At 39.7% G+C, this 17,563-nt stretch overlaps 1 pseudogene; it reads right to left on the bottom strand.

Moving 5' to 3' along the window:
* Positions 1-13,438: 13,438 nt before the first annotated feature.
* Positions 13,439-17,563, bottom strand: part of LOC123466199 — a 46,687-nt pseudogene continuing 42,562 nt past the window's right edge.

Raw genomic sequence — 17,563 nt, 5'->3', positions numbered from 1 at the left:
GAGGTTTGTTTGTAATGCCTCTCACACAAATGCTTGATGTCTTTCATCAGCTTTGGAAAAATCTTTAGCTATCATCTCTTCAAATATTTCTTCTGCCCTTTTTCTCCTGCTTCTGTAATTTCATCAAAATACACATTACTTTTTTCTGTATTTTTTTGTGCCTTTCATTTTTTTTCAGTATTTCCAACCTTTTGTTCCTCTGTGCTTCATTATAGATATCTTCTGACTAATTACTCTGCTTATTAATTCTCCCTTCAGTGGTACCTGATCTGTTAAGTGTGAACTTTGAAACATTAATTTTAGATATTATTAATACATTTCTCATTTCTTTTCATTTCCAATTCTTTGTAAAAGTTTCAGATCCTGTCTTTTATTTCCTTAATCAAATTATGCATATAGTTTTGAATTCTATTATGTAGCTAACCTGTGGATTTGTTTCTGTTTATAGTAACAGTTACACTGTCTACTTTCTCATATGCCTTTTCTTGTTGAGTGCTAGATACTGTGGTTGAAAACAATAGATGTAACTTGACCCCCATGATGATATTATCTTCCGCCAAAGAGGATTTACCGTTACTTCTGGTAGGTACCACAAACACTACAATTCTGGATTTGCTTAACAAAATAAGGGATTGAAATTATTTGAAGCTGGGCTTCAGTACCTGAGAAGACTAATTTCTATACACCTTTACTTGGGTGGTAGTGGATGCCAACTTAACATCTAGAAGTTTATCAGAGACCCCCTTCCTTATTTTCATTCCCCCCATCCCCCAGCCACGTGAGTCTGTTGAAATATCTGCTCAGCTTTACAGGTTCTCAACCAACATTTCTGGATTTGACAAGTACCACCATGGGAAAAGCAACCCCAAATTCTGAGCTCACTTTTCTGGGATTACCCATCCTAAATCTTCACCCTACAATGCTTTGCAGATTTGCTGGCTCTATGATGCCTTCAAAAAGATTATTTTCTCCCAAAATTTTCATTGTTGTTCATGAGAATGTTGGTCCAGATTATCTACTCTGCCTTTATTAGAAGCCAAAGGCTGTTTATGCTTTTATATTACTAGCATAGTTAAGGGAAAAGTTAACTAAAGATATTCTTTCTGTGGAAAAAGAGACTATTCAAAAGCTTTATATCTGAAAAACTAGTGGTATATGAAATGATTTTAAGTGACAAAGGAACTTCTTAATTTTAATAGTTTGTATTAATTTTTCTGATTAACTTTGCTTTGTGGAAAGTTAAAAAATGAGTTGACTTAAAGAAAAATATTAATGAAACAATGAACTATCAGAAAAAGAAATTAAAGAAACAATCCCATTTATAATCACATCAAAAAGAAAAATTACCTGGGAATAAATCTAAGGACAAAAAAGACCTCTACTCAGAAAACTATAAGATACTGGTGAAAGAAATTGAAATAACACAAACAGATGAAAAAATATACCACATTCATGTACTGGAAGAATTACTATTGTCAAAATAACCATACTACCCAAGGCAATCTACAGATTCAAGGCAATCCTTTATAAAATACCAAGGGCATTTTTCACAGAACTAGAACAAATAATTTTAAGTTTTATAGAGAAACATGAAAGACTGAAATGGCCAAGACAATCTCGAGAATGCAAAACAGAGTTAGAAATATCATGCTCTCTGACTTCAGGCTACAGTATAAAGTTACAGTAGCCAAAACTATATGGTACTGGCAAAAAAAAACAGACACATAGGTTGATGGAATCTATGAATAGAGAGACCAGAATTAAACCTATGCACTTATGGGCAATTAATCTGTGACAAAGAAGGCAAGAATATACAGTAGAGAAAAGATAGTTTTTTTAATAGTGGCACTGGAAAACTGACAGTTATGTGTTTAAAAAAAATGAAATTAGAACATTCTCTGACACTGTACAAAAAAAAAAAAAACCTCAAAATGGAAGACCAGAACCATAAAACTAGAAGAAAATACAGGCAGAACACTTTTTGATGTAACAATAGTTTTTTGACCTGAGGCAAAGGATACAAAAGCAAAAATAAACAAATTGGACCTACTTAAAAGCTTTTGCACAACAAAGGAAACCACCAATAAAATGAAAAGTTCAGTTCAGTTCAGTCACTCAGTCATATCTGACTCTTTGCGACCCCATGAACTGCAGTACACCAGGCCTCCCTGTCCATCACCAACTCCTGGAGTTCGCTCAGACTCATGTCCATCAAGTCAGTGATGCCATCCAGCCATCTCATCCTCTGTCGTCCCCTTCTCCTCCTGCCCTCAATCTTTCCCAGCATCAGGGTCTTTTCCAATGAGTCAGCTCTTTGCATCAGGTGGCCAAAGTATTGGAGCTTCAGCTTCAACATCAGTCCTTCCAATGAACACCCAGGATTGGATCTCCTTTAGGATGGACTGTTTGGATCTCCTTGCAGTCCAAGGGACTCTCAAGAGTCTTCTCCAATACCACAGTTCAAAAACATCAATTCTTCAGGGCTCAGCTTTCTTTATAGTCCAACTCTCACATCCATACATGACTACTGGAAAAACCATAGCTTTGACTAGATGGACCTTTGTTAGCAAAGTAATGTCTCTGCTTTTTAATATGCTATCTAGTTTGGTCATAACTTTCCTCCCAAGGAGTAAGTGTCTTTTAATTTCATGGCTGAAATCACCATCTGCAGTGATTTTGGAGCACCCCCAAAATAAAGTCAGCCACCCACTGAATAGGAAGAAGGTATTTCCAAATGACATGACCAATAAGGGATTAATATCCAAAATATATAAACAGTTCATACAACTCAATATCAAAAAAGCAAACAATCCAATTAAAATATAAGCAGAAGATTTGAATAGACATTTTTCCAAATAAAATGTACAGGTGTCCAACAGAATCATGAAAAGATGCTGATCATCAGAGAAATGTAAATGAAACTCACAGTGAGATATCACCTAACACCTGTCAAAATGACTATCATCAAAAAGACCACAAATAACAAATGTTGGCAAGAATGTGGGGAAAAGGGAACCCTTGTACACTGTTGGTAGGAAGGTAAATTGGTATAGCCTCTGTGGAAAATAGTATGAATGTTTCTCAAAAACTCAAAATAGAACTACTATATGATCCAGCAATTACACTCCTGGGTATATGTTTGAACAAATTAAAAAATACTATTTGGAAAGATACATGCAACACAATGTTAATAGCAGCACTATTTATGACAGCCAAGATATGGAAGCAACCTAAGTGTCCCTAAATAGATGAATGGACAAAGAAGTGATATATGTACGTATGAAAGTGAAAGCGAAAGTTGCTCAGTCATATCTGACTTTTTGTGACCCCAGGGACTATACAGTCCATGGAATTCTCCAGGTCAGACTACTGGCATGGGTAGCTGTTCCCTTCTCCAGAGGATCTTCCCAACCCAGGGATTGAACCCAGGTCTTTTTGCATTGCAGGCAGATTCTTTACCAGCTGAGCCACCAGGGAAGCCATATATATATATGGGGGGGGGGGGGGGCAGGAAGGCAATGGAATATTAGTTAGCCATAAAAAAGAAGGAAATTCTGCTGTTTGCAATACCATGGATGGACCTAAAGGGTATTATGCTTAGTGAAATAAGTCAGCAGGAGGAAGAAAAATGCTGTATGCTATCACTTAAATGTAGAATCTAAAAACTAAAATGAACGAACATAACAAAATGAAAAGAGACTTACAGATACAGAGAATAAACTAATGCAAGAGCAAAGAGAGGAGGAGTAAGATAGAGGTATGGGATTAAAAGATACAAACTACTATGGATAAAATAAATAAACTACAGGGATATAATATATAGCACAGAGAATATAGCCAATATTTTACAATAACTTTAAATGGAGTATAATCTATAAAAATTTTGAATCACTATGTTGTATACCTGAAACTAATATAATATTGAAAATCAACTATACCTTAATTAAAAAATAAATAAATAAGCACTAACAAAAGCAAAAGTGCCAAATGCAAATGTGCCAAAAGTCATTGTTATCTTTCACAAGTAAGTGTAGTTTAAAGAAACTGAATTTTTTAAAAATGATGATAGGGAACGTAGATAAGTGGGAGATATACTCCTTTTTTAGGCTTTATTCAAAATATAAATAAGAAAATCTTGAGCCCTACCTTGAAGCCAGCTAACATCTTCAAACTACATTGAATAAACATGTCTGTCTATCATGACTCATTTCTCCAAGTCATATAGCTAAACACTTTGCATAGGAAATGAATATTTTAGGAATTGTTATTTATTTAAATATGTTAGTTCACAGAGATATGCCTTATAAAGACAAGTGTGACTTGAGTATTCCTTACAAGGATCAGTATCACTGATTCATCCTAAGATGTCCACCAAAATAACGCTCAGCATTCTGTAAGGTCCTCCCTCCCAGGGGACAACACAAGAGATGGGTGACGTTCTGCCGGGCCTTTAGAAAGGGCTTCCACCATTTCATTTGGAAGGGTCCCAGTTCCTTTCCTCCTGTTGTACTTCTAGAGTTTTTTCCCCAACTTTCAGACTGCTCAGCATCAAATTTTGCTTGACTATTATGATAGATAGTGTTTTTGTCTTCCAAGGTTTGCCTGCAAAAATCACCGCTTTCCCATCCTCCATGGATTCCTCGTTGGGTTACCAGTCACTATGGCCTGGGGTCCCTAGGTGTGTAAGTATCCCATTGCTGCTGCAACAAATTACTACCAACTTAGTGGCCCAAGCAATACAAATTATCCTCTTACAGTGCTAGATGTCAGAAATATTCAAATCCAGATGTCACAAGACTGCATTCCTTCTGGAGATTGCAGGGGAGAATTCATTTCCTTGCTTGTTCTAGCTTCTCTAGTCTGAACTTATTAGCCCATGGCCATAGCCTCCATTTTCAAAGAACCATAGTCTCTTCCAAACTCTCTTTCGCTCTGACCTTGATTTCCATCATCACACCACCTTCACTTTGATTCTGATCCTTTTGTCTTCCTCTTTATAAGGAATCTTGTGACTACACTGAGCCCACCAAAATAACCCAGGATACTCTCCTCATCTCCAAATCCTTGACTCTAAATCCAAATCACATCTGCATACTCCCTTTAGGATTTTATGGTAACATATTCACAGAGCCCAGGGATTCAGTCTATTACACTGGACCAGTCCAAGTACCAACAGCCCTGGCCACAAAGCTTTTTCAAAAATGAGCATATAGCTCAATAAGAGAATTAAAGAATTGCCTAAGGTTGATATGTGGATGTTGAGAAATTTAATCTCTTTCTACCAGTACTGTTTATCTAAGACACCATCAATGTACAGCTTTCCTGACACATGGAGAGAGACTGAAACACATTCAAATCAGTCTGGAAATTCCAGAAGCAAGGAGTGAATGGGTGTGTGAGAGAGGATGGGGTGGGCCAGACCCTTAGTGATATCTCTCAGCATTCCTTATCAAGTAGATTCTGAAATAGTTTTTCCACCCACAGATAGCTCAGTGCCATGGTTCATTCCTTCTCTTTTTTTATTAAGGTAATTTGAACTTTTTTCTTATTAATAAAATTGTTTATCTGTCAACTGATCTCTAATCTCTAGAGCAGATGCCAAGTCAGTATATTTCCCTGGCCTAACTAATTCAAACTAATCATAGGGAAAACATTGGATGAGACAGAGGATGAGATGGTTGGATGCCATCACCAACACAGTGGACATGAGTTAAGAGCAAACTCTGGGAGATAGGGAATGACAGGGAAGCCTGGTGTGCTGCAGTCCATGGGGTCACAAAGAGTCAGACACAACTTAGCAACTGAACAGCAACAACAAGGGAAAACATTTTGTACTTGACACTTTTGTAGTCAGAGTTTCGGTTGCTTTTCTCCACATGAGAAAAAAAAGGAAAAGAAAAGCTACATGTGGCATTTTTCCAATGAGAATATAACTTCACTTTCCCTCCTTATGCCAAAGTTCTCTTCAGTTGCACACTTCTTTACCAAGTAATAGCCTTTGTGTTTGTAGCCTTCATTTCTTCCCAGAAGGATGCATTTATTGAATCATCCAGAAAGACTCATTTCTGCAAACTGAGTTGAGATATTGGCTACAAGGATCGTAACTGGTTTCCTAAAAGAATTGTATTCTTTGCGGAAAACAGAATTCTGAACAAAATTTGAACATGGATTTTTTTTTTTTTTAAGATATCTAAGTTGCTATCATAAGATGCAATTTTTTTTCTCCATTTGGGAATTTTCTTCACAGAATAGCTGACCCAGTGGAGAAATAAATATGTTTGGGTCAGTTAATTACAGAATTTCCCAGGTGGTGCAGTGGTAAAGAATTCACCTCCCAAAGCAGGAGATGCAGGAGTCGCGGGTTTGACCCTGGGTTGGGAAGATCCCCTGGAGGAGGAAGTTGCAACCCACTCCAGTATTCCCGCCAGGAAAAATCCCATGGACAGAGGAGCCTGGTGGGCTATAGTCCACAGGGTCACAAAAGGTCAGCCATGACTGAGCGAATGGGCAAATCTATGCACACATATATTAACTACATAGGTTGTGAGCCATGCCCCACCCCAACACACACACACACACACACACACACACACACACAAACACATTTTAAATTGTTAGCATTCTATATTCTCAGTCACATTTCTAATTTAGGATTACATTTTACTTGTGATTTCTCAGGGTCATTATGTAATCAACTCAATACGTCTACTTCAAACTTTTAAGCAACTTAAGGCTGCCAGGAGGTCCAATCTGGCTTTCTGTGGTGGCTTGGGTACTGCCCAGCCCAAACAACAAGTCACTGGCACCAGTGATTTGGGCTCTGTTGCCAGCGTGTTTGCTGTTAGTCAACAACATTTTTATCTGACTTCTGCTAAAATTAACTTCACTTGGAATACAGTCTTTCTGTTTCATCAGTATAATTACTGGCCCTAGAATGCTTCCCCAGAGCTGTTGTTTATAATGATTCATGTAGCAGAAAATATACAACTTGGTTCTTGCGAGTCAAGCAATGACAATTCAATCCTGGAGCTGAAAAATGTAAAAAGGACCCATATGTAAACCCAGTGGTACAGAAAATTTCTTTAAGAGAAAAATTTTAGGGGAAAGAAATAAACATGTACACGCACGCACACACACACACCCCTGCACTTTAAAGCATCTTTTATTCTAAAAACCTTAAATGGTATCTATTTGGTAGCTCATCTCAGTCAGGTTAATTATAAACTAGGTAAATAATGTGCAAGGGAAAACTGAGGGATCCTTCTCGCATTATTTCGGGAGTAATGATGCTTCTCCAATTGCTTTCTCTGTCTTGGTGATTGATGTTTCATCATTACCGCTGCATTCCTTTAGCGGCAGGGCTGGGTATGGCTAAATGCAATACCCGGGAGGGTTAGCACTCAAACCTCATCTTGCTCTGTATACAGGATGGGCAGGTGTTTAAGCACCAAGTTCAACTGGCAGCAATAGTTCTGAAGTCTGCCTGCATGCTGAAATCCCACCTATGAAGCTGAAATCACAGCAGAGAGGGCTGCACCTTACACCAGTTGAACCATAATCTCATGGATGGGGCCTGGACACCAGGAACTTTTGAGGTTCAAGTGTCCCATGTAACTTCTAAAGTGGGACTATGATTATGAAGCTAGAGGGTTTAGGTGTGATGAAGAGATGGAGAAGGTAGGAGGCCAGGTATAGAGTGTGAAGAGGGCACCCTGAAAAGCTTCACCCAGGAGGAAAGGAATGAAAGAGGGCTGGACAGACATGTGCTGTGCTCTGTGCTTAGTCACTCAGTCATGTCCGACTCTTTGTGACCTCATGGACTGTAGCCCACCAGGCTCCTCTGTCTATGGGGATTCTGCAGGCAAGAATACTGGAGTGGGTTGCCATGCCCTCCTCCAGGAGATCTCCCCAACCCAGGGATCGAACCCAGGCCTCCCACATTGCAGGCTGATTCTTTGCCATCTGAACCACCAGGGAACCCCGGACAGAAATGAGGGAGATCTTTTCCTTACTCGAAACATCCCTGCTGCCCATACCCCTGCATGCACACACTCCAGGTCTGACTCCGTCTTGTTGCTGGGGATGGGACATGTAACCCAGGTGTTGCCACTTGGAGCCTGCATCACTTCAAAGTAGTGACTGGTTTGAAAATGAGTCACTCAGTTGTGTCCTACTCTTTGCAATCCCATGGACTATAAAGTCCATGGAATTCTCCAGGCCACAATACTGGAGTGGGTAGCCTTTCCTTTCTCCAGGGGACCTTCCCAACCTAGAGATCGAACCCAGGTCTCCTGCATTGCAGGTGGATTCTTTACCAGCTGAGCCACCAGGGAAGTCCCATTGGTTTGGGGTGGATCAAACTGGGCCAATCAGAACCCATATTCTTCAGATTCAGAACTGGTACTGGAATTGTTGAGAAAGAAGCTCTTTCCACCAAGACTGCTAAACTGATGAAATAAAAGTACAGACCTGCTAGTAGTCATCTGACCAAACAAGGGGAGAAGCTGCCAACCTAGAGGAAGCAGAACCAGGATCGAATGAGCCCATTCTAATGACATCCCATGACCACTGGGTCTTGCCTCGATATAATCTAGAATGTAGAGTTGTGGGAGCTAATAAGTTCTTTTGCTTGAGTCACTGTGAGCTGAATTTTCTGTAAATTACAACAAAGAGAATAGATACATGTAAATATATAACTGAATCACTTTGCTGTACACCTGAGACTAACACAACATTGTTAATCATCCATACCCCACTGTAAAATAAAAATAAAAACTTAAAGTTTTTCTTGTTGAAAAAAATTTACAGCAAAGAGAATTCCAAGTTATAGACAAGTGGTGAAGCCCATATGAGGCAAGGGAATCCTCTGGGTCTCAGGGTCAGATCTGATACCGTCCCTACCCTTGAGGTAAATTTGGTTGAATGAATAGGGGTAAAGGTTACTATAAGCTACGGAAAAGAAATTGAGATGTTCACTGTATTTCAAGGGCTATTTTAGTTGTAAATAAATATCACAAAGAAGAATATGCCTTTAATTATTTTCCTAATTTTAAGAAAATCTACAGTCCTTTTTTTTTTAATTGAGTTAATTTGAGCTAGAGCAATGACAGTATCCATTGTCTATCACTTAATCTCCGACGGTAAATGAACCTCCCAAGAAAAACTAGTTAACAATTTTCAACTTTAGAAAAGAACAGTTTTCTGCAACAGACATTCTAATAAACTGGTTTCTATGTATATCATAGTCTAGTCTGGAACTTACAACAATTCTTGAAACTACTCAAGTCAGTATCTCAATATTCTAGGAAAACTGAAGGTCCTTCATAGTAAACAGATACAAATATTCAGTTTTATGAGACACAGAATATATCTCTTTACATAGATGAGATATAGAATAAGTTTATATTTAAGTTTTAAACTAACTGTTCTGAAAATATTTGTTACTTTCACTTTAGCCAAGATTCAATCGTTGATTCAAAACTTATATTTTCATATCTCATGTATCAACTGACTCTCATTCTTTCCTGGTTCTTTATAAACAATTTCTAATTGCAACTGTAATTCCATCAAATTTGCTTATACTTTTCAACTAAAATTGATTGAAATAAAATAGGGCTTACAATTTTCCAAGTCTGTACCAATCTTGCGTTTCCTGTGTGAGGCAAGTAACATGTAGGATAGGTTTTAGGGATAAGACCTCACAGAGCGGAGGGGTGACCTTAGGACCAAGGTCAACAAAGTCCTAGGCCCAAGTGCAAACTATGACATGCAGGTGTCCCGGGTCAGACTCATCATCTGGCCTCCCCTCTCCTTCTAATCCATATTCCTTAAGTTTGTTCAAAATTTCAGTTCAGTTCAGTCACTCAGTCATGTCCGACGCTTTGCAACCCCATGAACCGCAGCATGCCAGGCCTCCCTGTCCATCACCAACTCCCAGAGTTTACCCAAACTCATGTCCATTGAGTCGGTGATGCCATCCAACCATCTCATCCTCTGTCGTCCCCTTCTCCTCCTGCCCTCAATCTTTCCCAGCATCAGGGTCTTTTCCAATGAGTCAGCTCTTCGCATCAAGTGGCCAAAGTATTGGAGTTTCAGCTTCAACATCAGCCCTTCCAATGAACACCCAGGACTGATCTCCTTTAGGATGGACTGGTTGGATCTCCTTGCAGTCCAAGGGACTCTCAAGAGTCTTCTCCAACACCACAGTTCAAAAGCATCAATTCTTCAGCACTCAGCTTTCTTTATAGTCCAACTCTCACATACATTACTACTTGGAAAAGTAAATTTGTTCAAAATTTACTGATGTGTGAACTGCCAGCAAGCAGTGTTTGCTTGTTGCTTGGTCCACTGTTGAGGGTGTGGTTTTAATTTCCACTTGAGGGCAGTGCTTTCTTTAGCGGGGGTGGGACCAATTCATGTTTCAGTCATTATGTAAGAGGTCACGTGTGGACACGACGTAACTGGTGCCATACTCCTGACTTATCCGAACTATATCTCAATATACCTTAAACCTCCTGACTTGACTGACCTGCCTTTGGCTTTTCATCCCTGGTTTGGAGCAGGCCCTTGCTTACATCGGATCCTAGTATAGGAGTGGCTGTTTTCCTTGAAGGACTCCACTGCCCGAGATAGGATGCTCTGCCATTAACCCAAAAGGAGCCCACAGGCCATCTTCATTCCTTCTCATCCTGACATGTGTCTTTTATTCCATCCCATAGACTTAATAAGATCACAGCAAGCAGTCAGCCCATCTCTCACCCTGAACCTTCCCTAGGTACAGCCAGACATCAGTCTACCGTGTCCTTCTCATGAAAGGGGACGCATAATCACATCTTCCATGTGATCCCAGGAAGCCTTAAAAACCCTCCTGACTTTGCCATGGGAGAAGTGCCCTCACACATGCACACACACACAAATCTTGTCCCCTTGAAGCGTCCGTTTCCAAGGAAATCCTTCTCACAAATTCTTCTTGATCCCCAACAAATGGACCCATTTTTACCCTTGAGGTGGATGAGATGTGTTAGAATCACGTAACTGAATTTAGGATTTTAACTTGGAAATTCCTATAGGATACTCTGCTTCACAGGTCATAGCATTATCTGAAATCTATCCCCAGAGGGTTCAGCCAAAACTTCCATTTTAATTTCCTGTTCCCACCAAGGACATATAGCTAGCTTTACATAGCAACACCAAAGCCTCATAAAGTCATCTGGACAAAAAAATTAGAAGGTTCTTTACCAAGCACATTTAGAACAATAACCCTTCTTCTGTATCCCTGGGAGAACAGTCAGGTCATGACCACCCCGTGCTCTATTTCTCATCTCTAAGGTTACATGCCTTTTTTGGGAAAGCTTGCCAAACAGCATTACCTTGACTCATTCTAACACAGAACCACCTTGGCTGCCTGAAATAGCTCCCTCTTTGATCTACCTTAATAGAGTTAGATTCCATCACCCAAAGAATGTTCCATGTGCTACAGATTGAACAGTCATGAAAGCTCAGTCCAACAGAATTTATTTATACATAAAGATAAGTTACCTTTCTGCTCTAGGGTTTGGTAACCTGAACTATGAATCTTGACATTTGTGTCTTCTAAGAAACAGAAACAGAACAGATAAATCCATTGTCTGACATTATTTGAGGCATGGATTTTCTAAATACTGATAGAGGCAATAATTTTCAATTGTAAAAATATTGTAAAAATTGTAAACATATTGTAAAAACCTAGCAATTGTAAAAATAATGAATACTTATCAGTTTAAGAATCAGTACTGACCAGGATATAGAACAGTGCTTTAAAAGACACTTGAGTCCCACTATTGTCCAAAAAATTGTCCATAATTAACATCAGGGAAACATCAGTTCAAACATTTTTCTGTACAAAAAAAAAAAAAGACAAATATAAAGATAGCTAGTTTAAGTAGCTAGATAGAAAAATGAAGAGCACTATCCCATTATTTCTTTTAAAAACAAGCATAAAATCTAATATAACATCAAATACTCCCATGCTTCTTTCTAAGAACCGGGTATTTTACCCTCCATTTCATTTACTTGTGGAAACATCAGGGCTCTGATTTGTCTCTAAGGAGAAAAAACACACAAACCGCAATCTCCTTCAGAGAGTACAGGGAAGGAGCCAGATGAGAAATCCAAGGTGGATTTCTGAATTTTCAGAAGAGCCCTGGCATATCCTGGAGCAGACGTAGACCAGGGGAGACTGAGAGCCGAGAATGGTTGGAAACAGGAGGAAGTTCATTGGTTTTTTAGCTTGAACATGGAGAAAGTACAAAGAGATTTGACCTCTCATGCTCCATTTGCCAACTTTTGAGTTGTGGTCTTGTTTTACTGATTGCATTACTTATATGAAAGATAAGATTTTTGTCGGTGACTATCCATGGCCCTATTTTCAACAGGAAACATTTGCCCAATGCTCCATCAGGCTCTGGATACACAGAGATGAATCCAAGACCAGCTGTGTACTCAAGATATTTCCAGTTCCATGGAAGAAGCAGCTCATCACTGAATGATGACAGTGAGAGGTTGGCAAGTCCCAAGGTTAATCACTCACAGAGGGTTAACAGGACGACAACAGTAGCAACAGGGAAGTGTCTTGGGCTGAGTCCCTCTAGGCAGATGGAGTGGCATGTGCAAAACATATGGGAAATGATAATACATGATTTACTTCTGGAATGGGAACTGGTTCCACAGGCAGAGAAGGCTGCTTGGTCGACATCCCTGCTTGAGTTTGCCGACTCTCATGTACATGCCTATGCTGCTGCTGCTAAGTCACTCCAGTCATGTCCGACTCTGTGCGACCCCATAGACGGCAGCCCACCAGGCTCCCCTGTCCCTGGGATTCTCCAGGCAAGTACACTGGAGAGCTGAGTGACAAGATGGGAAATGTCTGTGAGGGCTTACCCAGGTACCCATCAAGTAACTGTGACATCCTGAGCCCATCTTGGTATTTCGGTTAAATGTGCTCCACAGAGAAAACCATCTCACTTTCTTGTCTAATTCCTCAAAGAAATTGCATGCTTTCTGTGTGCAGGATTCTCTAGTCAACCGAAAACAATCCACTCTCTTCCTCGGCCACTGATAGACCTATGCCAGTAATCTCTTCATTGGCTCCTACTTGGAGCATCCAAAGGAGCAATGCTTTCATTGTTTTTATGGGAAATTTTCAAATCAAATGGGCCTTGAAGATATCCTTGCATAATCTTTGGAACACTTTTCTAAGAATTCTGGAAAGGGAGCAAAAAAAAATACAAAATCCTTACAAGAAATGCCTTCCCCTAGCCAGGTTATTTTCTCCAGGCTGGTTCTTCTAGACCATCAGCAACACCTGGAACTTGTTCGAAAGGTAATTTCTCCAGTCCCACGTCTCCCCCCAACTGACTGAATCAGGACCCCCCACAGGGGCTGGGGGGAGTGTCACTGTTCTAAAAGGCTCAGGTGATTCTGATTCCGGCTCAAATTGTACAACCATCATTCTAGAGACATTAAGGAAAGCTGGAAAAACCCACAAACCTACACATGTTCTCATATAAGACTTCCAGTTTTGTTACAAAAATGTTTATCATTTAAATGTACTTCTTGGGATCATTGCACAAACCCCTTATACTGACAATATCTTACTTCAGGCAGTCACAGCCACAGAGTCACCAGAGAGGTGCCTCAAGGGTCTTCTGTCTCCTCCAAACCTCTTCTTTAAAAAAAATAATAATAAAAGGCAATTTTCAGACTTTTTTTTTTTACACTGTCTGACTAACAGAACAAAACCAGGCAGAGAAGTCCCCCTGGAAATGATGGTCATGCTTCATTGCTTTTAGTCCTTCATTCCTAAGGACTTATTGTATTTCCTTTTATAAACACTTTAAACATTTATTTTGATCACAAATGCAATCCAAGTGAGAATAAACAAATGTATTGTCTTTTAAGACCTCCCCCTGTGCATGCATGCTAAGTCACTTCAGTGGTGTCTGACTCTGTGTGACCCCTTAGCCCACCAGGCTCCTCTGTCCATGGGATTCTCCAGGCAAGAATACTGGAGTGAGTTACCATTTCCTCCTCCAGGGGATTTTCCCAACCCAGAGGCCAAGCCCATGTCTCTTCTGTATCCTGCATTGGAAGGCAGGTTCTTTACCACTAGCGCCGCCTGGGAAGTACCCATGTTCCTTTAAATAGAAAAAGGTGCTAAATGTCTTCTGGGAAAGAAGTTCTGTTGGAATTGTTGATCGTCTCCAAAAGATGAGGATGGTAACTGGGCTGAAGGCAACTGGGAGGGATCTGCAGCAAACAGAGGACCATTTGGAAATTGTGCTGAAGCAAATCTTGTCAACAGATACCAGCTGATTCAGTTAGAGCTCGGAGAACGTTACCCATCAACACGGACTCAACCACAGTCATGGGGCCGTTGCCTGCTGCCAGAACAGCTCCTTGGGATGGAGTTGCAGGGACCTTCTTTCCCTCTGACTTGAACCATATTGCAGTCAGTCACAGAAAACAGACCTCCCCAACCTGCAAAGCTAGCTCCCAACTGAGGAGCTCTGGTTTTAAGAGTGGTCAAACTTCCTCATAGTCTGTGGTTAACTCCCACCAGAAAACTGCAAAAACCTTTGAACGCTTGAAAGGTTACCACCACCCATGGCGCCTACTGTAAAGGCCCCACCACAGTCATCCTCAAAGTGCCAGGGTCAGGGCTCATGCCCATGCTCTTCCATCTCGACTCTGTGGCACCGAGATGCCAGGCCCAAACCTCTCCTTTATTGATGGGAAGACTGCACTCCAGGGAGGCCAGGGAACTTGTCCAAGGATAGTCCCAGAGCTGATCAGTGGAGGACAAGTCCAGTCTCCAGTCTGAACACAAAATGCAAGGTCTGTGCACATATATTAACATACCTGCACGAATACGTCCAGTTCCTCTAGCAAAAACCAGGGATTCAAAGAATGGAATGGATTATAGTGAAAACAGTTCTATGACATTTGTTTACTATGACTTTATCTTTATTCTGCTCATCTACTGCCTGGACATAAACACACACAGTCTCACTTTTCCTTACCTTGTCAGGATCTTCAGTTCTTTCTTTTAACTAATAATTATCAAAGATTATACCTGTACAATACTGAGAGGTATAGAACAAAATACAATTATTGGAGGACAATTGCTCTACAATACTCTGCCACAATATTTTTCTTAATGGCAAAGTAATACACATCTATTAAAATTGGGTAAAGAAGACAAAAATCAACCGTAATTATACGATAAGTGCCATTAACATTTCAGTGCTGCGTATAAATGTGTGTGTACAGAGAATATTTATAGAGAATAGTGTGTGTTGTGCTGTGCTGTGCTTAGTCACTCAGTTGTGCCCAACTCTTTGCGACCCCATGGTTGTGACCCCCCTGTAACCCACCAGGCTCCTCTGTCCATGGGCTTCTCCAGGCAAGAATACTGGAGTGGGTTGCCATGCTCTCCTCCAGGGGATCTTCCCAACCCAGAGACTGAACCCAGGTCTCCCACATTGCAGGTGGATTCTTTACCATCTGAGCTACCAGGGCAGCCCATAGAACAGTATACATACATGTAAAGAGAAAGAATATACATATGGAATGTATCTATGTGGATTGTATAATACATAGAATTTATATCTTGGGTTTTTTTTTTTTTTTTCACTTAACATTTCTTTAGTGAACAAAATCACTACTTTAGGGATTCATTTGTATTTCATCAGAACCCATTTTTTTAATTTTCTTACATTTTTACATTTGTTTCCAGTGTTCTGCTCTTGTAAATAGGAAGGAGGATAATATGACGTTTCAATAAAATGCAGGAAAACAGCACTGTGTAAGCAGCTCAATGTGGAGTGCCAAAGAAGGACTCTTGGCAGCTAGAGACCTGAACACTGGACCCCTATCGAGATACCAAAATGGGGAGGAGGAATATTCTTGGGGATGTGGAAATCTCTAAGGAAAACTGACCACCCACAAGTGTTCCTGAGCATAGTCCTGCATACAGATATGGCAACTCAGGAAAGAAATCATAGGCTCATCCAAGACCAACACGTCACTCACCTCCCTGTGTTGCATAACTCAGAGAGACAAACTGCTCTTCCAGAAGACTTCAGTCAAGAGCTCATTTATTTGGAAAGGACAATCAACAATCAATTCAATTAAGACAGATCTTCAGAGAATTCTTGAAAGATAATATACCCTTTTTCTTTTTACAATACTGTTTCAAGTATACAGCAAAGTGATTTGTTTTCGTTCCTTTTTTTCCAGACTATTTTCCATTATAGGTTGTTACAGATACTGAATATAGTTCTCTATGCTGTACAGAAAATCCTTGCTCCTTGTCTATTTTATATATAATGGTGAGTATGTGTTAACCCCATATTCCTAATTTATCCCTCTCCCCATACACCTATTTTCTAAATATTCTTAATAAACGCCTATTGTTTACTCTCATCTGAATAAAGCCCCCTCTTTTTTTTTTTGACTCAGTGCAAAAACTTGTTCTCAGATAGTGATGGATGACCTGTTTATACCATATTAAAATGAAAGTATATTGCTTCTAGCCTAAAAGGCTATGTTTAGGCTGCTCAGCTGAAACGTCTTCTAGTTATAAAATATTTATAAAGTAATTTTCCCATGTTTTGCCCTTTCAACAAGTTTTCCATCATAAGGATAGTGTTTGGGTAGGAACTACTTTTATATTTTACTAGTTCAACCATTTTCTCAAGTAAACAGTAAGCTTTTCTTAATTGCACCTTTCTCAACCTGATAATAATTTCATCCAAATTTTAGCAAATCTTTCAACACTTCTGTTTTGAGTGATCTTTTTCTAATTCAAATATCATTCTGATCTTCAAAGTACTACTTAAATTTTCATATTTGCCTTTTTAACTCTTTTCTTGTTTATAGCATTTCTAAGACTGGTCTCATTTTAGACTTTGGATTTTAAAATAAAGTGAAAGTGTTAGTTGCTCAGTCATGTCTGACTCTTTGCGACCCCATGTACTGTAGCCCACCAGGCTCCTCCATCCATGGAATTTTCCAGGCAAGAATATTGGAGTGGGTTGCCATTCCCTTCTCCAAGGGATCTTCCCAACCCAGGGATCGAACTCCAGTTTCCTGCATGGCAGGAACATTCTTTACCATCTGGGCCACCAGGAATTTTAATTGTCTTTTCAAAGAGAAGATTCACAAAGATGCAACCTTGCAGAGCTCCAATGAATTGAGACAATGGTTCTTTTCTGAAAGGCCACATATTCCAACCATAGATACCACTGACCTCTAAAAGAATGTCAGGGAAATTCCTTTCTGAGCTTTTCACTGGGATTTTTCTCAGAAAGAAATTTTCTGAAGCAGTATTTCTGAAAGTATGTTCTATAATTTCCTTAGGATGATAATAATTGCTTCTCAATTGAAAATAAAATGAGATTACCTGGTTACATGACTTTTGGAAATACTAAAGTTAAACAAAGTTAAGCAATTCCAGCTGCTAAAGTATAAACTGAAGAAGGAGCAAAGGGAAACTGTTTTTTTAAACTTACTTGACCATGAA

Source organism: Bubalus bubalis, chromosome 9 (genome assembly GCF_019923935.1).
Source record: "Bubalus bubalis isolate 160015118507 breed Murrah chromosome 9, NDDB_SH_1, whole genome shotgun sequence".
In the NCBI taxonomy this organism is placed as follows: domain Eukaryota; kingdom Metazoa; phylum Chordata; class Mammalia; order Artiodactyla; family Bovidae; genus Bubalus; species Bubalus bubalis.
Note: the sequence above shows the minus strand (reverse complement) of the source record. Positions and strands in the feature narration are given on the sequence as shown.